Raw genomic sequence first — 21,192 nt, 5'->3', positions numbered from 1 at the left:
TGAGGGCAGGAAACCTGTTTTCACCTTTCTTTGTATGTAGATAGCTTAGGATGGTGCTTGGCTTAGCAAGCTCTTGCGAAATACCTGTTGACTGACTGGTCAAGTGGGTCTGCTCATTTTGCAGTAAGAAAAGGATAAGAGAGATTCCTTTCTAAAAATTTTGCTTCTTGCATGGTTGGCATGTCTCCATTTTAATTTCCTATATAATCACGTTTAAGAAGATGGTGTGGGCTGTCAATACCAAACCACAACTCCTTGTAGTTTAGGGGTAGTTTGTTGGGATGGGGTTTTGACATTGTGAGTGGCCATCTTGGCCTGGGAGAGAAAGCAGAGGCCTTATGAATTCAATGCTAGACTTGGAGCTAGGAAGACCTAACTCTACTACTTACCAGCTGTGTGACCATGAGTAAGTCATTTCAACTTTCTGTACCTCAGTTTCCTTTTCTGTAAATTGAGGCTAGCAATAGTTACACAAAGTTGTGAGGATCATATGAGATAATATAAGCAAAGCCTTGTATAAATCTTAGCATTTATTAAGTGACTAGTAGGTACAAGGTACCATGCTAGGTACTTATTATTATTATCATTATTATTAAATTGGATCCATAAGACAATCTTGGCCTGGACCACTTGGAAGAAAACTTTTACCATAGTGGCCACTCCAGAGCAAAAGGTGTCAATTACTTTGGTCATAAATTCCATCTACAAATAAACTAATGCAGTGACAAAACTAAGTAAAATAGAATTTCAACCATCCTCAGTATGTTTTCCTTATAGAACCTAGATAGTAATCACGAGGAGGACCCACTAAAGGCAGCACAGGGTTACTTCTCACCTTTATATTTTTATCCATTCATTATAAACCTGTTAAAAATGTAATCAGACCCAGGGTTATGACCAATTCATCACCATCATTTATGTATATTGGACAACCCTAATCTAGGCTTAACATTCCCTTGTTATACAATCAAACTTTTTAAAAACTGTCTCAATGTAAAAATTAGAATTGTTTTTGGAGGGAGGTGTCTTGGTGGTAGTAAGGAAGCTTGGTTTTCTTAGGAAACAGGTGTTTTCAGCTAGAGGCAGCTGGTCCTCCAGTGGATAGAGTGCTGGGTCTGTAATCAAGAAGATCGGAGCTAAAATCTAGCCTCTCATACTTACTAAAATATTGGTGTGACCCTAGCGAAGTATGGCTCTATCTCCCTCAGTAACCTTATTTGTAAAATGGAGATGATAATAACATCTGCCTTCCAGGATCACAAGGATCAAATGAGCTTATATTTGCAAAGTACTTTGCCAATTTAAAAGTGTTACATAAATTTTAGGTTTTTCTCCTCTTTCTTTTCTTTCTTCCCTTCCTCCTCTTCTTTTCTTCTTCTTCCTCCTTCTTCTCCTCATTTTCTCTTCTTCTCTTCCTCTTTTTTATCTCCATTTTCCCTCCTTCTCCTTTTCCTCATCCTTCTCCTCTTCTCTTCCTTTTTCTTCTCCTCCCCTTCTTCCTCATTTTCCGTCTCCTCCTCCTATCAGACAGTGCAGGGACATAGATCACAGAGCAGTGAGAGATTAAATAACTTGCCCAGGGTCACTCACCAGTATGTGTGATTACAGCTGTGCGCCTCTGATGAACTCTTAGAAATATTGGCAGTCTGGAGATACACCAAAGGGAATAATAGCGCAGCAAGGCATTCATAGTGCCTCTGGTCCTTATAAACCATTGAAATTTAAAGAGAAAGCTATATAGGTCAGAAGTTCTTAATTTGGGGGAGGAACGTTTCATGAACTTGGATGAGAAAACAATTACATGTTTAACTTTACTAACCTTTAATTAAAATTTACTATTTCCTTCAATTATTTTAAAATGTTATTGTGAGAAGAGGTCCGTAGGCTTTACCAGACTGCCCAAGGGGTCCATGAAACAAAAATAGGTTTACAACACAGATTATTGGTAATTCAAGCATGACTTTACTTCTCTGTAACTTTGAACAGGTCCATGGGTATATAGTAGGGCTTCTTTGATCCTGTGGGTCACTTCTTCAAGGATTATAATCACAGCTCCTCTTCTTTCTGGCTTCATATCCTGAGTCAGGGCTCTGCAGTGTAGGCTTTCCATCCACCATGACTGCATTGGGTACTTCTACTATCATCTCTCCTTGAGCTACTGCTCAAGTATGGCCATGATGAGAGGACTTACAGCATTATGTCAACTCTACAGGCTTGGCATTCACTAACCTAATTCTCCCCTTTTTTATTTCCTACCTCCCTGCTTAGTGGCAAGGATTATTGATCCTTTATTACATCCTTGAGCCAGTCCCCTTTCTCCAAGTTTACTACTTTAAAATATGAAGTCAACATAGTTCAGTGGAAGGAACCCTGAGTTCAAATCTCATGTCTTTCACCTGTGTGACTTTGGGCAAGTTACTTTACTGCCTTAGGACTAATTTTCTTCGTTTGAATAATGAAGGGGTTGGAATAGATGACCTCTTATGTCCCTCTAGCTCTAAATTTCCTCCTTATTTATAACACCATAATAATAATTGACAATAACACATCACTTTAAGGTTTATAAGATGCTGTACTTATATTATCTCATTTGATCTTTACAAAAACCTTGTAAGATGTGCACTACAGATATTGTCAGCCCTACTTTTACAGATATGGAAATTGAGACTAAGAAAGGTAAGTGACTTTCCCAGGGTCACATAGATGGAAAGTAGATGAAGTGGGATTTGAACCAGGTCTTTCTTACTTTTGCTATAGCACCCACTTTACTACACAAAGCTTTCTCTCATTAGGTCATATATAAATTGATTGATGGATCAGGTCATTACTGTCATAATTTTCTAGATCTCTTCTGTCGACAATGGATCCAATATAATTTTTTCCTGGATGCATGGATTGACTATTTTCTGTCCATAGATACTGAAACTGGAGCAATGTTTTTTATCAAAATCATTTTTGATGAATTATCCTCAGTTCCTTCAGACTCCCCAGTTACTATTTCTTCTGTTGCGTTTCAGTCCCTTGTCTTGTCCATTCTTATTAAGCCATTCATAGAATCTTATATTTGTAAAGGGACTCAACCATTATAATTTGTTATTACTTATGGCAGCCCTGCAAAGTGAGCTTGCAATTTTATCTTCTTTTTTGCTTGGATCTATGATTTCATCAGCATAGAGAACTTCATATATTATAAATGGGGAATTATGAATGAAAGGTGGAGTAAAGGGATACCATCATGGAAATAAATTGGTGAAAAAGAAGATGGGCTGGTCATATAGTAAGAGCAGAAAATAAAACATGGATAGGCCAGAAGCTTCACTGGCATCATTGAGAGGAGAGAGAGAGAGAGAGAGACAGAGAGAGAGAGACAGAGAAAGAGAGAGAGAGAGAGAGAGAGAGAGAGAGAGAGAGAGAGAGAGAGAGAGAGAGAGACAGAGAGAGACAGAGACAGAGAGAGACAGAGAGAGAGAGAGACAGAGAGAGACAGAGAGAGAGAGAGACAGAGATGGAGAGAGAGCGAGAGAGACAGAGATGGAGAGAGAGACAGACAGACAGAGACAGAGACAGAGAGACAGAGGGACAGAGAGAGATGGGGGAGAGAGAGAGAGAGAGAGAGAGAGAAAAGAGAGGTCTCAGTATTGACTCATAGTAAACTTGTGGGAGGATATGAATCAAAATCACAGAGAATGGGCAGGTATAGATGAGTTTTATTGAATGGATTATTCACATAAATGAGATCTCAGATCTGTTGGAATATAGCTCAACCTTCAGGGACAGCCTGGCACCATAGTGCCAGGGCCTGGAGTCAGGAAGACTCCTCTTCTTGAGTTCAAATCTGGCCTCAAACACTTACTAGGTGCATGACCCTGTCCAAGTCACTGAACTACATTTGCCTGAGTTTACTAGTTGTAAAATGGAGAAGAAAATGGCAAACCACCGCAGTAATTTTGCCAAGGAAACCCCAAATAGGGTCCTAAAGAGTAGCACATGACTGAAAAATGACTCAGCAACAACAATAACAAGCAGGCAAGATTGGTGGCCCCAGGAACCCCAGTGATGCTATGTACTTTAGGGAGATGTGACTCTTGATTGGCTGAGAGACTTTTGGGAGAGAGAAACAGAGAAGAGAGAGGACTAGGGAAAGAGGACTAGGTGAGATGTGGAATTCTGAATGGTGAGGATTAACCTTGAAAGATGTAGGTAGATGGAAAAAAGGTGACACCCCAATTCTTAGGACCTATAACCCTAGAGACCGCTAGGTGTGGACTTGGGACGGGAGAGTGTTCTCTCCCTGGTTGAGGTGAGATTTTATTTTTGTCCTCGGTCATAGAGCCCCTTGACTCGTATTTCATTGACTAAATTAATCTGTCTGACATTATTTTACTGCTTGCTTTGATAAATGTGTTAGCTCAATATTTGTAATTGTTCTTTGTGCAACAAACATTTGGTGGGAAGGAAGCTAAGTTAGCTGAGACCACGCCAACTTTTACCCTTCAGAGGACTGCCATGCTGCCTAGGAGTGGAACCTATGTGACCGCTTGAAGAATCTTTCAGTGTGGAAGCTACATTTACTGATGTAAATCCATAACTGAAGAGTCTTGGTTAAGTGAGAGGCCCATGGTTTCATGGTTAGTATGTATAAGAGGCGTGATTTGAACCTAGGTCTTCCTGACTCCAAGGCCAGTCCTCAATCCACTGTGTTATGCTGCCTACCTATTATACTTATGAGGAACTGTAGCAAAGGGAGATGAATGACCTCCTGCCAAATCAGAGTTTAGAGTTAAGGTTTCGAGTCATTTAAATTTGGTGATTTCTTGATAACTAGTGTGTGCCCAATCTTGTATCAGGCATTGTGGTGGCTCCCCACAAAAGGAGTGAAAGTCATAGTTCCAGACTTCAAGGATTAAAGATAATGTTAAACAACCAGAAGATGAAACAAGATGGTATATTCTTATTGTATCAGAGTGTGGGATACAAATATCAGTTATTGGGTGTTAAGGTCTTTCAAGACTGTTAAAATTCAGAGAAGCAAGAACTCAACATGGTCTGCCAGACTGTGTAGTGAAAAGAGTGTTGGATGCTGGGTATGGTCCAGAGTTCAAAGCCCAACTTGGCTATACCTATGTGTGACTGCGCAAGCCAAGCTCCTCAGTTTCCTTATCTGCAAAATAAGGGTTTGGGGTTCTGAGATTCTCTTCTAATTCTAATCAGGGAATCCTTTGTGGAGAATGAGAGGCTTATTTATATTGGGTCCTGAAGGATGGAAACTCTTTAGATACTCAATATTCACATAACCAAGAAGCAAAGCACCAGCTAGAACCATCTCAAAAAAAGTGATTGTTAAATTTTCAGTGTGAGTGTTTTAACTTCAGAAATTGGCAGTTGATACAAATCTTGACTTGATACATTTTTTTGTTGATTATCTAGACTTAGAAAGTAATGGAGAAAAACGTTAATACTGCAGTTTAGATTTAAACATTGTCTTGTAGATGTCCCCCCCCAATAAGAGCTGATTGTTAAACATTTACCAGCACATTGCTGGCTAAGATTAAAATTCATGTCTGCTATATTGTTTTCCCACATATGTGGAAATTATAGCTATATTTTATCCCTACTAACACTAGCTGAATATAGGAGCTGGTGAGATAAAAGATGCCTGGACACAACTGGCTTTATTTTATGTACTTCAAAGATGGCAAATGAGGAACATGATTTTGGGGTCAACTTTACAAAAATATAAGATAGGGATTAGGCAGTAAATGTTCTGAAAAAGACCTGAGAGTTTTAGTGGACCGCAAACTCATTACGTGTGAGCAATATTATATGATGGCCAAAAAAGTGAATCCATTCTTGGGCTGCTTTAAGAAGGACATAGCTTCCAAGAACATTGAGGTGACAGCTTTCCTCTGCTCTGGTGGGGAAGAGGACTTATCTGGTATACTGTGCTCAGCTCTAGGCACCAGGGTTAAAGAAGGATGTTGATAAGAGTGTTCAGGGGAGTAAACCACGATGTCATACAAAGACGAGTTGAAGGAACTTGGCATATCTAGCTTATAGAAAAGAAGATCTAAGAGGTATATGATAGCTGTCTTCAAGCATTTATAGGGCCACCATATGGGATTAGATTGTGCTGTTTGGCCCTGGAAAGCAAAACCAGTAGCAATGGATGGAAGATGCCAAAAGGCTTGATTTCACGAAAAACCGAAACCAAACCTTCCTAACAATTCAAGCTGTCCAAAAGTGGAATGCCTTCATCCTAGAGGTAGTATATGCTTTCTCCTTGGAGGTCTTCAAGCAGAGGCTAGCCTGCCATTTGCTGGGTATGTTGTGGTAGAGCTTAGGTTGGCCTGGTTGGCCAAGGAGGTACCTTCCAATTCACATGTTCCTCATCTGTGAATTTAGGGAATCGGGTTAGTTGGCCTCTGAGGTGCTTTCCAAATCTTGATTGAGGATGTCTGAGTTCTCAATATGGCCCAGAATTCACTTGTGCTCTAGATTGAACGACATTAAGAATGGCCTTACTTCCTCCTTATGAAATTGGTAAGAAGAAATAGCATTTAACAATTAATATCATTGATGTCAAGCAAGAAACAAAAAGTTTTGCATGACCATTCTTCCTCTGGAGAAAGCCAGGTTCTTCTCTGTTTCCTCTTTAAAAAAAAAAAAAAACAAAACACAAAACAAAACAAAAAACTAAAAAAACACAACCCAAATTAGATTGTTGTCAGATTTTTCTTTTTGCCTGAATTATCTGGATGATTCTGCCCTCTTTGTTCTGGCTTTGAAGAGATCAATTTAGAAATTCCACAAATTATGGAATTGATGGTTTGAGTAACATGTATGCAAGTTCCTAAGTCATTCCTCAGAAATGCTATCTGAGCAGTAGGTAAGAGGCTCAGTTGAGAACGGCTGTTTTCTATTGAACAAAGAGACTTTTCAGTATGTGCTCCTTGTCTTAAAGTTGGGGCCCCTCTGCCAACAACTTGAATTCAGAAAAGAGGGTGAATAATGACAGAAGCTGAGTGAAAAGAGAAGGCATGAAAGTGGTGCTTTTGGTATGTCATGTTCAAGATTACTTTCTATTGTTCTCCCTGATTCCTTATGTAAGGAAGGGGGAGAGATACTGAGAAAATTCTGTAGAGAACCAATAGCGTTGCCTGTGTTTCCTCCTAGTCTTAAATGTGTATAAATTATGCTAATTAAAATAAATATACAGTTTAATAGATGAAGAGGGAAGGATGGTCAAGCTGTCAGTGAGTACTGGAACAGGAATCTTGTTTGAATTAAGAGGATGTCTGCTAAGTAAAAGCACCCTACAGAGATGTATAAGGCCAAAGCTTCCTGCAGCCCATACTGTCTTTATTGAAAGGCATATTTATATCTTCCAGACTAGTAATTAATCACTCGGTAGGGTTTTTTTTTTTTTGATGGGGTGGGGAGGACGTGCATTCACAGAAGATCTTTTTTGTACTACCAGGAACCACAAAGTATGGGCACAATTAAAATGCTGATTTAATTTATTACATTGAGCCACAGAACAGGAATGTTTAAACGATGTTGACAGGGCCAGAGTTTCAGAACCACCTTTTTAAAAAAATAGAAAACAAATGCCACTTATCCCCCCTCCCCAATTAAATTATATTAATCACATGTTTTTAATAAGTTACTTGGAATCAAAATAAAGCTCTCTACATTAATTAAAATTTGAAGATACCATATCATTTGGGGGCAATACATAGTCTTTGTTAGAGGGAATATATTTCAATGTGATCCATTTATGAAAATTAAAAGAGGAAAAATTGCCTATTGAGCAAATGTAGTTTAATGAAACTGTGCTTTTCTTAGCAATGAGGGTTCTTAAGTAACTAAAATGTTTTTATATTCCAATAATGGTTGCTATTTTTGATTCTCCCCAGAATTGTCTTTGTCATGTGAATTTTGATATTTTCACACAAAAATCCATCGTGGGGAGGGGGGACAGACTCTTTTTACACATTTTGGGGGTGTTTGGTAATATGAATTTGCAAGGAGAATTTATTTCATCTGAGATGGATGTGGTTTAGAACATGGACCTCCTCTAAATAACTCGGCAGGAAGAAGTAGCCAAAGGATCCCATTAGCAGCCTTTAACTAGCTCTCTAATGAATGCTACATTCTGTGTCTTGAAGCTGCACTTTACGGGCTTCACACAAACTAGAAAGTGCCCTGAGATAATGGGATAGTTGTTTCCTATGTTATACCACAGCACGGGAGATCTAACAGAATCACCTCTGGGAGGACCTCACATGCAGATAATATTCTGAAAAACTGCACCTCTCCAAGGTCATGGGGAAAAAGCAGTTTCTCTTCCCAGGCTAGCCTTCATTTTCTTTCAGCTCCTGGGCTGCTGCATTTGACTTGGGCTTTCAGGGTTGGTGCTGTATGAGACTGGCTGACAATGTAAAAATATTATTATTACTTTTTAGTATAAATAGAACAAGTATTCCATAAGAGATAGGCTTTGTCCTGACTCATGTCACCTCTTTCAGGAATACTTTGATGATTTAAAGACAGTATGGAAATTGATTGTTCTCTATTTGGTCTCAGTGACTCCTTGGTGATATGACCTTTGATTAAATGAAAGTCAATCAAGCAGCAAACATTTATGAAGCACCTACTGTATGCCACATATTGTGCAGAGCACTGGGAATGCAAAGAGAGGCAAAAGACAGTCTCTGCCCTCAAGGACTCACAATCTAAACAGAGTAGTTTGGCTAACTCTATCACTTCCTTCTATTGAATCGCTAGATAACTTGTAGCTATAGTGGACATTCATTTTTAAAAATTTTCATAAAATGAGCTTTTGTATTTTCTGGGAAATATTTGACTTTGTAGATTTCCCCCCCTTCTATTAGGTGTGGCCTTTTTAGCTTTGCCTTTACCACTTCACAAATGGATAATTAGAATTATAGGCAGCTACATGGTACACTGCATGGCATACTGGTCCTGGAGACAGGAAGACCTGAATTCAAATCCAGACTCAGACATATAATAGCCAGTAACCTTGAGCAAGCTACTTAACCTCTATTTAACTCATCTGTAAAATGGAGATTGTAACACCACCTATATTAGAAGATTGTTGTGAAGAAAAAATGCAAGATTATTTTTACATAGTTTGCAAACCTTAAAGTGTTATTAACATGCTAGCTATAATTAATTGTAGAGTTTTATAACCTTAATTATCTGGATAATTGCTCCAGTTTGGGATTTTGTTTTAGATTTAGAGATCTAGTCATTGTCTGCTCAGCTTTAATAAACTCCAAGAGAAGAAGAATCTTACACGGAAGAAATTTTTTTATTTTACTTTTTTCATTGAGGACATTTATTTTAACAAACAGTTGAATCCTCAAGATGAACTAGATGCTACAACAGCTGTTCTCTTGGGTTTAGATGTTGTTCCTTCACGGAATCCATTCCTGAATCAGCCTCATTTGACCAGGACCAGTGGTATTGTGTCGCTCAGCTTTTGCACTCCAATTATACTTTCTCTTGTGTTTAGTAGGATATCCATATTTGCCATTATGGTTGATTTCTGAAGATGGTATGCCTTAGAACCACAATGACGGCACAAAGTGCGCGTCTTATTCCGGTGCTTAACAAATGAAGACGTCCCCTTTGTCATCTTCCTCCTGCTGCCAGGACCAAAAAGAAAAAAGCCACAGAAGAAATCTTGATGGAAAGATAGTTGTCAGAGGATTTTCTTCCAGGTCAAGCTCATCTGACTACTTGTCCCCTCCTCCCCCAGTTTATGTCATTCAGGGAGAAAGAGATTGGCAATGATACAATGAGTTGTGGTAAGTAGAACCCAATCCTGACAGGTTAGACCCTAAAGTAGATTTTATTTTACTTGACTTCTCCACATTTTTACATTTCTTAGTTGATTGAAAGATGTAGAGATTGCATGATCCTCTTGTGCTTATTGTTCATTGATTATAAGAAAGCATTTGATTTGGTAGAGCAAAATTCTGCTTCTAAAACTCCCATCCGTACATCAAAATTATTGAAAATTCCTTGAAAGATAGAACAACAAATATAATCTGGTTCAATGACCCTCTCATCATAAATATCAGATAAGGCACAAAACCAGGAGATAGAAGTCTGATAAAGATATTTGCCGCTGTGATGGAGGTGATCCAGAGAAAATTCTAAGTTGTAAACGGATTCCCTGTGGTGAGTAAGGTCTTCTACATGCTTCTGTTTGCCCGTGATATTTGTGGTTTTTGCCCCAAGCCATATAACATTGCAGAACCCCTGAAGAAATCCTTAACCATTAAAAAGAGTTTGGCCTGACCATCTACACAAGAAAGACCAAATGGATAAAGAATAACTATTGATAAGATTATGTCATGCAGTTGGATGGACATCCTATAGAGCTTACTTACTAGTCTGAGTATCTGGAGCAGATAGTACAGATAGACTTTAGGGGCCCAAAGTTGAAGAGGAGAAGAGTGGGATGGATTAGATTCAGTATATTACAAAGCTCCTTTAATATCTCCAAACTCCTTTCAGAAACAAATGGCCATCTTATTCATACCAATGGTTTATCAGAGTTGTATGGTAATGAGACCTGGAACACAGCTATCTCTGAAGCACTGATTTTGAATATCATACAGAGGGCAATGGAAAGATGGATGGTGGCTGTGAGCAAATGACAATATGTGATAAATGAATCACTTCAGAGAATAGGAGTAAAAGATGTCACCAGGGAAATAGAAAGAGAAAATGAGTTGGTCTTGTGTTGAGGATGAAGGATGACAGGTAGACAGCCTGAGGGCTCCACTGATATCCAGGCAATGTCAGGAGGAAGAGAAGGAGCCTTGGCATGCTAGGTGAATAGCGTGTGGTGAACATATGGGAGGGGATGGATTGACAGTTGTGGATGACTTGGAGGCTCATAGGCTCATGGTGATCTGAATCTTTTTTTTAGGGGAGATCTGAATCAAAGAGCACAGTTCTCTCTGAGTATTTGAGCGTTGAATATCTACATTGGCTCATCATACTGTCTTAATGACTAGTCATTCCCTAAAGGATTGCTTAATCCTTTCCTTCACTTTGTGCTATGTAGACATGGCCTGAATGTCAACTAATTTAAACTGATGTACTTTCTTTTTGATTATCCCAATTCTTTTCATTAGGTACAACTGGAATTTGAATATGAAGACTTATGGAAAAAGTCACAGGACCATGTTAAGATAATGGCAGGTTATGAGAAAAGTAGTAACCTTACCTATCTCCTACATAATTTTTTTTTTACCTCCTCCTGTCCTAGCATCCCCAAATAACTCTCTTAATATTGGTGAATCCTATGCAGGAACTAGCAGTAGGAAAAGACTGGTATTGAAAAAGGCCTCTTGTAGAAAGTGGGATTAGAGTAGGGTCTTGAAGTAATCCAAGGAAATCAGGAGGCAGAGAGGAGGAGGGAGAGCATTCTGAGCATGGAGGACAAGCAGAGAAAATGCCTGGTGTTAGGAGATTGAGTGATGTGTGCTAGGAACAGAAAGGAGGCCGGTGTTGTTGGATTATAGAGTACAAGGAGGAAAATAAAGCGTAAGAAGATTGGGAAGTTAGGAAGGGGCTAGGAGGTAAAAACCAAACAGAGGATTTTATATTTAATTCTTGAGGCAATAGGGAGCCACAGGAGTTGATTGAGCAGGAGCTTGACATGGTCAGAATTATGGTTTAGGAAAATCACTCTGATAACTGAGTGGAGGATGGAGGGGAATGAGGAGGAATTTGAGGCAGAGAGACTAACCCCTCTAGGAGGGTGATGAGGGCCTGAACTAGGCTAGTGTCTGTGTGAGTGGAGAGAAGGGTACATAACATACATAACAAATGTGAAAGTAGGAATGACTAGCTTTGACAACAGATTGGGTATATGGGCTGAATGCAGATGACACCAAGGTTGTGAGCCTGGTAACCTGGAAGATGGGGATGCCCTCAACAGAACAGGGAAATTCAGAAAAGGGGAGGGTTTGGAGAAGAAGAATAGTGAGTTCTATTTTGGACATTTTGAGTCTGAGATGTCTGTGGGATATTCTGAAGCTAGATGGTACAGTGGATAGAATACAGTACTTGGAGTCAAGAAGCATGGAGTTCAAATTCTGCCTCAGACACATACTAGCTGTGTTAACCTGGACAAATCACTTAATCCCTCTCATCCTTAATTTTTTCAACTGTAAAATGAGGATTAAAATGACACCTTCCTCCCAGGGTTGTTGTAAGGATCTAAGGAGATGACATATGTAAGGTGCTTTGTAAACCTTAAAGAGTTATATAAATTGGTGGTTATTACTGTTATTATTTTTTTGGTGATTATTATCCAGTTTGACACAGAATATCTCTGCTGGTTTCCTGAAGGCTTATGGATATCCATAAATCAAATGTGACAAATATGTGCACAACATTTTTGTTTTCCCACAGTTGGAATATCATATGTCATCCTGGTCACTGAATCTGGAAAAAATACCCATGGAAATGGAAAGAGAAAGGTCTAGAAAAAAGGCAACTGAACTAATCAAGTGAATGAAATAGCTACCATAAGAAGAAAGACTAACAAGATCAGAATTATTTAGACCAGGAAGGATGAATTCAGGAAGACACAATCATTTATTCATTCATTCAGCAAATATTGATTGAGCATTTTCTACATGCAAAGCTCTGTGTGAAACCTGGTTGGGGTTGGGGGAAAGAGGAGGAAGGAAAGGTGTGTAAGGCACAGTCCTCCTCTTGTCTTTAAAAACATGATATAGATAGATAGGATAAATCGAACTTCTTAATTTGTGCGAGTAGTAAACACAAAACATGAAGGCATGATCACCAAAAGCACTTGCTGTGGCCATGTAAGATGACTAGCATTCAGTACAAATGGAAGAGGGAATCCTCTAGATGCCTCTCTATTTGTAGATGTTATTATGCTTATTGTGTCAAGCTTTAGGATTTTGCAGAGCTTTTTGAATGAGACCCATAATCTCTCAAAAGAGAGCAGCCTTAACTACCTACATCAGGAAAAAAAGTGGGTAAAGAATGGCTATTGTTCATATTGTGATATGTAGCCTTTTGAACCAGTCCGTTTGAATCTTGGTCAGTAACTACAGATGGACGATGAGCTGTGCCCAGAACTAGAAAGAGATGCAGAAGAGCTAGCTAGATTGTATTTGGGAAATTGTACAGTGCTTTTAACAACCCTGAATTTTTCCTTAAGACAAAAAAAAATCCATATTTTGATACCAATATTCATTCAACGATAGCATAGTACCTGATACATAGTAGGTGCCTAATAAATGCTTGTTGACTTGATTATATGGCTGTAAATTATGGGAGAACGATCAATTCGAATAGACAAGCACATGGTGTGAGTAAATAGTTTGAAGCATATTGACAAATGAAGAACTGTACCACAGAAATAGTGGTATTAGACACTAAAAGGAATGTTGGCTAGTCATGTGGTGAGAGAGAGGGATACACAATGGGAAGCCCATTGTATTCAATGGATGCCCATAAAATACCAAGAGATCTAGAGTAAGGCCCCCAGCAATAGCCTGCCCTATATGCTGTTCCTCAGACATGGAACTCCATCCCTTATCTATGTCTTTGCATCACCTGTCTCCCATGCTTGGAATGTTTTCTTCCTACATCGCCACTTCTTAGCTTTCCTGGCTTCTTTCAAGACTCAGCTCAAATTCTACCTTTTTCAAGAGGACTTTTCCAATTCCCCTAGAAGTTAGTGCCTTCATCTGAGACATTACCTTCCATTTACTCTGTATATATCTGCATATACTTAGCTATTTACATGATGTCTCCCCCATTAGAATGTACGCTCCTTGAAGCTAGTTTTCACCTTTCTTTGCATCTTCAGGGTTTATCAGAGTGCCTGGCACACAATAAACACTTAAATGCTTGTTGATTGACTGATTGACTATAAGAAAATAGCTCTGTTTCATATTTAATAGAATTGAGAAATCACACAACTCCACGTGCCTTGGAGTTATTTTCCCAATTTTTATTCAAAATCCTTAAATCCAACTTCTTTTCATTTCAGCATATAGCAGGGTATGTTTGAACAAATTATTCAGGAAAAGTGAAATTAAACAGACCTTGAGGTGAGGTTCTTTTCCACCAAGATATTATATAAATATTTTTTTAGACTCATGGAATTTGGCAGCTTCAAGTATTAAAATTTCAATCAGTGGTGTAAATTGTAGGTAGTAGAAACAGTGGTTTCCAAATCTTTTGGAATTTATTTTATGACTGCACAAGAGGGGCATGTCCTTCATCCTTTCTTTAAGCAGGGCTAGCCCTAGGCACAACTGTGCCCACTCAAAACTCAGTCTTGCATTGGTTACTGGCTTTGTTGTTCCACCATTCTTATTTCCTTCTCAGGAGAACGGTACCTCTTCTTCTCTCTACTTCTCTTCATTTCAGTGATTCTGTGGCTCTGGATAATTAATCCACACAAATGCCTCTGTAATGAGTTTTATGGATATTTGCAATTTGTCAAGGAACAAGAATTCCTAAGTCAAAAGAACACTTTTTTTTTGTGGATAGATAATTTTAAAGGTGGTGGATAGGGAGGGAGTAAGAATCTTCCTTTTCTCTGCTTCTAAAATGGTATGTAGGGTTTCCATGTCTTTAAATATGTATGACCTACCCTATCTATGTTTTATTTCTCATCCCATGTACTTTGACATTCAACCTACTCAAGATGTCTGGACAATTTCTGTCTTTGTCAGTTAATCAAGAAACATTAATTCAGCACCTTTAACATATCAGGCTCTGTGCTAAGTTTGTTGTTGTGGTCAGTTGTTTCAGTTGTGTCTGACTCTTCCTGACCCCATTTGGGGTTTTCTTGGCAAAGATATTGGAGGGGTTTGTTATTTCTTTCTCTAGCTCATTTTATAGATAAGGAAACTGAGGCAAACAGGGTTGAGTCACTTGTCCAGGGTCACACAGCTAGTAAGTGTCTGAGGCTGTATTGAACTCATGAAGAGGAGTCTTCCTGACTCCAGACCTGGTGCTCTATCCGTTGTAGTATTAGGAAGACAAAGAGAGGTAAAAGACAGTCACTTCTCTCAAGAACCTCATAGTGTAATGTTGAAGCCACATGTAAACGAGTATATACAGATAAGATATACTCAAGATATCTATTTATCTATCTTTCTGTTTATCAATTTATTATCAATCTATTTATCAACCCATGAATCTCTCTTAGAATATTGTTTCTGAATGCATAAAATAAAATACACAGAACTACAAAGAAACCAATTACATTGAAATACAGTTATCAAAATATTAAAACAAAACAACAACAAAACTAAGTTTACAGACTCCAACAGAAGAAACCTTGGACTAGAAAGGCTCCAATGTCCCTTTCACAGCTAAATCCCATGATTGTGTCTAGGTAGGAGGTGGTTATCCAAAGCTTGATCTTGCATGAATTTGATTGAGAGTTGGAAGAAACCTTAGAGGTCATGTAATCCATCCCCTTCGGAAACTGAGACCCAAGTTCACAGAGGTAGTCATGTGTAGAGCTGAGATCAGGGATAAAACCCTGCATTTTCTAGAGCAGGGAATAGTGGGAGAGGACACTGGGCTTAGATGCACAGGTCCCGAGTTTGAATCTTGGCTCTGTAATGTAACAAACACAACCAAGACAAACAACAAGAACAGCTTCCCCATCGAAGTTCAACCCATCATTGATGCTGTAGCAGATGGGAAATAACAACATAGAAGAATGCCAGCTGGGAGGATGTAGATGTAGCTTCTTTTACACATAACACCTCATACTAAGATCAAGAATTTTAAAAAAAATTTGGTACCCATTAATCTTTTGTACCCTGAGACCATTTGTGTACTTTGAGACCATTTTTATACCCTGAGACCATTAAGGTAACTGTTAAGGCCTGGCAGGAACCTGGTGAATTGGCTCTAGTGATATCACTGATTGGGTTGGCTCATGTTCTGTGTAATGCCACTGCTCCTAAGAATAAAAGAAAAGACCAAAGCTATAGGGCTGTAAGCTGGTCCCATTTGAAATTGTTGTGATTATCAGCTTGACAAAGAGGATGGATAGTGGAGTGAGTGGTTTCATCTTATACTCTTTATCTTATTTTCATTTAAAATTTCTTTTTGCTATCTTTTTTTACGTCACCTTTTTCCCAGATATGCTCTCCAGCCCTTCTGTATTGAGAGAGACATTGTTTATAACAAAGAATGAGAAAGAAAGAGGAAAAAAAGCAATTCTATAAAACTAACTACAATTGGGTCTCATTGTATATGCAGTATTCTACATCCATAGTCTTCCACCTTATTTCTCATTCCTCATTTCCTCTTTGGGGCCAAGTAAAGCCTACATTTTAATCACTTTTATACTTGTATGCAATATCAAGAGGTTTGTCTTGTTATGAATTATATAATTTTAGGTGTGAGGTAATAAGGGCCTACACCAGGGTGGTGCATGGTGGTCCAATGTGAGAGGAGAGAAGGACACATATACAAGAGATATTATAGAGGTAGAATGAATAGGATTTGCCCACTGATTGAGTGGGGGATGGGATGGTGAGTGATATTTAGGAATTGAGAATGACACTTAGGTTGGGAGCCTGAGTGACTTGGAAGGTAGTAGTGTCCTTGATAGTAATAAGATAGTTAGGAAGAGGGGAGGTCTTCAGGGGAAAGATAATTCAGTTTTGGATATATTGAATTTTAGGTGCCTATGGGACGTTCCATTTGAGATGTCCAATAGGCAGTTGGATATTTGAGATGAAAGGTCAGGGGAGAGGTTAGGGCTGGACAAATAGACCTGAGGATCATCTGAGTATAGATGATAATTGAATCAAAGAGATCTGATGAAATCACTAAGCAAAATAGTATAGAGGAAGAAGAGAAAAGGACCTAGGACAGAGCCTTGAGGGATACCCAGTTAATGGGTGCAAACTGGATGAAGATTTAGCAAAGCAGACTAAGAAGGAGCAGATCAATAGGAGGAGAACCAGGAGAGAGTAGTGTCATGAAATCCTAAAGACAAGAATCAAGGAGAAGATGGTGAGCAACCATATCAAAAGCTGCAGATAGATCATGAAGGATGAGGATTTGGAGAAGGCCATTAGATTTGGAAATTAAGAACTCACTGATAACATTGGAAAGAGCAGTTTCATTTGAATGATTAGGTCAGGAAACCAGACTAGAGAGAATTAAGAAGAGAGTGAGAGAAAAGGAAATGGAGGCACTTATTGGTTTTTTTTTTCTTTTTGGTGAGGCGATTGGGGTTAAGTGACTTGCCCAGGATCACACAGCTAGTAAGTGTCAACAGTCTGAGGTCAGATTTGAACTCAGGTCGTCCTGACTGCAGGGCTGGTGCTTTATTCACTGCCCCACCTAGCTGCTCTGAGGTACTTATTGTTGATGTCCTTCTCAAGGAGTTTAGCCACAAAAGGGAGGAAAGATATAGGAAGCTAGTTAAAGGGAATAGACTTGATTTGCCAAGGTATCAAGATAGAGAAGGAAGAGAACGTAGCCAGTGCAAAAATGATAGATGGCCTGAGAAAGAACTGAGGTGGGGAGGCTTAGAAGTCACTGTGAGTATAAAGTACAGAGTTTAAAGTGGCAAGATCAAAAGAGAGGTGGAATGGAAGAATTTCAGACTTCATGAACTAGTATCAGAGAAAGCAACTTCGGAGCTCATGAATAATGCCTCTCTGGGTTCTACTCCTGACTCTCTGGGCTTTCCCCACAATGCCACAGCAGCCTTCTCACCCTAGAAATTCACTCTGTCCCTGTGGCACTTTCCTATGATTGGTGGGTTCCTTCCTGAACCCCTGATTTAAGGAGAGTCCAGGCCAGTCAGTTCATTCTTCTCTGATCTTCACTGTTTACTCTGAGGACTTTCTCCACCATGCCCTCCATTCTAGTGCCTTCCTCTCCTCTCTTCTCCCTGCTTCTTAGCTTCCCATTATGTTATCTTCTCCCATTAGAATGAAAGCCTCTTGAGGGCTGGACCATTTTCTTTTCTGCTTGTATTTGTATTCTCATGGTGCCTGGCACAAAGTAAATACTTAATCAACATTTGTTAACTTGGAAGTGGAACACTTGCTAGTGATTGCAAGATCAAAGGTATGCATCCAAACTCTCTCTGGGTATATCTGAGGCATAGGGCATGGAAAATGAGTAAGTTGGGGAATTGAGCAGTAATGGTACTTGAGGGAGGATCAATGCATAGTATATTGAAGTCCCCTAATGTGAGGTTAGGGATTGGAGGTCTACCAGGCCAGGGAGATGAGGTCATGAGGAGAGAGTACAAGATGGAAGGAGTGGCAATGGTAATAATAATAATATTAAAATATTAATAGTAATTAAAAAGGTTTAAGATAAAAGCAAGTTCATTGCCAATAGAGCAGGCATTTCAGAGAGTACAGTGGAAGGGGTGGGTAGCTGTAGAGTAGGACTTTGGAGGAGTTGGGTTGAAGGGGATGGGAATAACATAGTAAGCAGTGTAGAATGGAGAATGGGACTTGTATAATGACAGAGGTGGGCTAAGAATAATTGGGATGGAGAGGTGGTGAGGGAGTGGGAGTGTGTTAGTCTTTGAAGAATGAGTTCAGGTAGGTTATCATTGATCCTAGGAGGCCAGGTGTGGAGGTAGGACAAGCTGATGCTAGAGAGTGAGCACTGAGGCTGGATCTTCTCATCAGATAGAGGTGGAGTCATTCAAAGGTACCAGACAATGGTGTGTAGCTGGGAAGGAGAGATTGGGGGAAGGGCAGGGTAACTGGTATAACATTGTAGGAGGCCAGAGGGAACACAATGGGACAGCTGGCCCAGGCAAGGACTGCCACTTCCTTCCCAAGATAATCAGAGTGGAATTGTAGGAGGATGGAGAGGGTGCTGAGAGTGGGATGTAATGGTGATCCACTCTCTAACCACCTCAATGTCTTCAAACACGCACCTTCTCCCTCTAAATCTAATGCTCTTTCTACTGTAACACTCTGTCTTATCTAGTCCAATCCCTTCTGGTCAAAAGTGATGTAATTAATTCTAAATAATAGGGATGGCTGAGATTATAAAACCATGATAAGTACTCTTAAAACATAAATACTTGAGTCATGATTGTTCTTTTCTGTGCTTTCTGATTTGGATTAATTTGTTAATCCTCTGTTTTCTGAATTGACTTCAAATTGGTTGAATAAATAGTAAATAGTGGTAAGCATGTGGGTGACTTGTATCTGTGCCAACTGTGGCTTTGGGCCCCATTAAAGAGCATGAGCCTCTCTGTGTAGGCAAGGAACACTTGAAATGCAGATGGCTCACAGTGATTGCAGGACCACCGAGTCTATATTACAACCCATCCTCACCCTCCTTCTCCTAGCATAGCCCTACACTAATCTTTCCTACCCCTATTTCTACCCTCACTTCTTTGCATCATCCTTCTTGGCTGAGGACTGCGACTCAATCTGCCCAACCTTACCCATGTTGAGTTGAGAATCGCCAAAAAGATATACAGAGAGTGTGCTGGAATTAACACAAGGAGGGAGCTACACACATGACCAAACCAGTATTGCCTGAGAGAAAGGACAACAAGCTGTATGGAAGAGAAATGAGCTGAATTTTTCATCAAAACAAATTCAGTGGTCACTATAAAACCATAAGGTTTCAAAGTGTGCTTTTGTGATTCTGTACCCAGAAAGATTCTGTACCCAGTCCAGGCTCGTAGTCAAGACTAACCCTAAGTCCTTTTTGGGCAGTTACTTGAATGGTGCATCAGGGAAATGTTGTCCATATGACTTCCCTAGTCCTGCGAATCATTTGACAAAATGTATGGCGCTGTCCTTGTAGATAAAATGGAGAAATGTGGTGTAGAGTACAGTATAGATACTATCCTGTATAATTTGCTTAGCATATATTTGTTTGCATATTGTTTCCCCCATTAGGTTGTAAGCTCCTTGAGGGCAGGGATTGTCTTTTGTGTCTTTTTTTATCCCTAATGTCTGGCAAAGAGTAAGTGGCTAATAAATGCTTACTGATTGATTATATGACAGATAGACAAAGTTTGAAATGGGTTGGATGACTACTTTAAAAGAATAGTGATTAGTGGTTCATTGTCAACTTGAAGTGAGGTCTCCAGTGCAGTCCTTTCTCTTCTGATGTTTGATAGTTTTATCAATGACTTGAGAAACAAGAGTACCATAGAGTCAGGAAGACTTCAGGTTCTCCCTCTGACACATATTGGCTATATGACCCTGAGCAAGTCACTTAATCCACCCCCTGCACGAGGCAACTATTTAAGTCTATAAATTGGAGACAAAGTACTCCCTCTACTGTGGTTGAGGAGATTGTCCCTGAGAGCTCCTTACATCAGTGAAATTGCTGGTCTATATGAAAAAAACCAAACAAACAGTGACTTGATGAAGGCAAAGATGGTATATTTATCAAATTGTCAGGAGACACAAAGTTGGAAGAATTGATAATACAATGGATAACACGTAGATTTGGACAGCTAGATCAGTTGGCTGAATCTAATGACATGAAAGTTAATAGAGATAAAGTCTTAAACACAGATTTTAAAAGTTGACTATTGTTCAGTCATGTCTGACTCATAGTGACTCTATTTGGGATTTTCTTGAGAAAGATAATGGAGTGGTTTGCTATTTCCTTTGCCAGCTCATCTTACAAATGAGGAAACTGAGGCAAACAGGATTAAGTGACTTGCCCAGAGTCACACATGTAGTACATCTCTGAGGCCAGATTTGAACTCGAGAGGATGAGTCTTGCTGACTCCAGGCCTGGCTTTTTATCTATTGTACCACCTAACTGCCTTGGAAAAAGGAATGCAAAAGATCTGGGAGTTTTAGGCAACTGCAATATGTACTAAAAGTATGACATGGTAGTTAAAAAGCCTAACGCTATTTTTGCTGAATTTAGAGAAGTGCATTGTCTAGAATACAGGCGTCTTATGTTTAATTCTGGGCACTACATTTTAGAAACAATGTTATCAAGTTGGAGAACAGACAGAAGAGGGTGACTAGGGTAGTTAAGGGTCTTATTCATGCCATAGGATCATCAGTTAAAGAAATGGAGATATTTTGCCTGGAGGAGAGTCAGAGGAAACACCATAGGTCTTTTTGATTATTTGAAGGATTGTCATAGAGGAAGAGGTATTGG

The 21,192-nt window shown here is 39.3% G+C and overlaps 1 pseudogene; it reads right to left on the bottom strand.

The window, feature by feature from the left end:
- Positions 1 to 9,385: 9,385 nt before the first annotated feature.
- Positions 9,386 to 9,661, bottom strand: LOC110210245 (large ribosomal subunit protein eL37-like; annotated as a pseudogene).
- Between the last annotated feature and the right edge of the window lie 11,531 nt (positions 9,662 to 21,192).

The sequence above is a fragment of the Phascolarctos cinereus genome, unplaced genomic scaffold, assembly GCF_003287225.1.
Source record: "Phascolarctos cinereus isolate Bilbo 61053 unplaced genomic scaffold, phaCin_HiC Scaffold_2;HRSCAF=192, whole genome shotgun sequence".
NCBI classification, from domain to species: domain Eukaryota; kingdom Metazoa; phylum Chordata; class Mammalia; order Diprotodontia; family Phascolarctidae; genus Phascolarctos; species Phascolarctos cinereus.
This window is presented reverse-complemented; position numbering and strand designations above follow the sequence as displayed.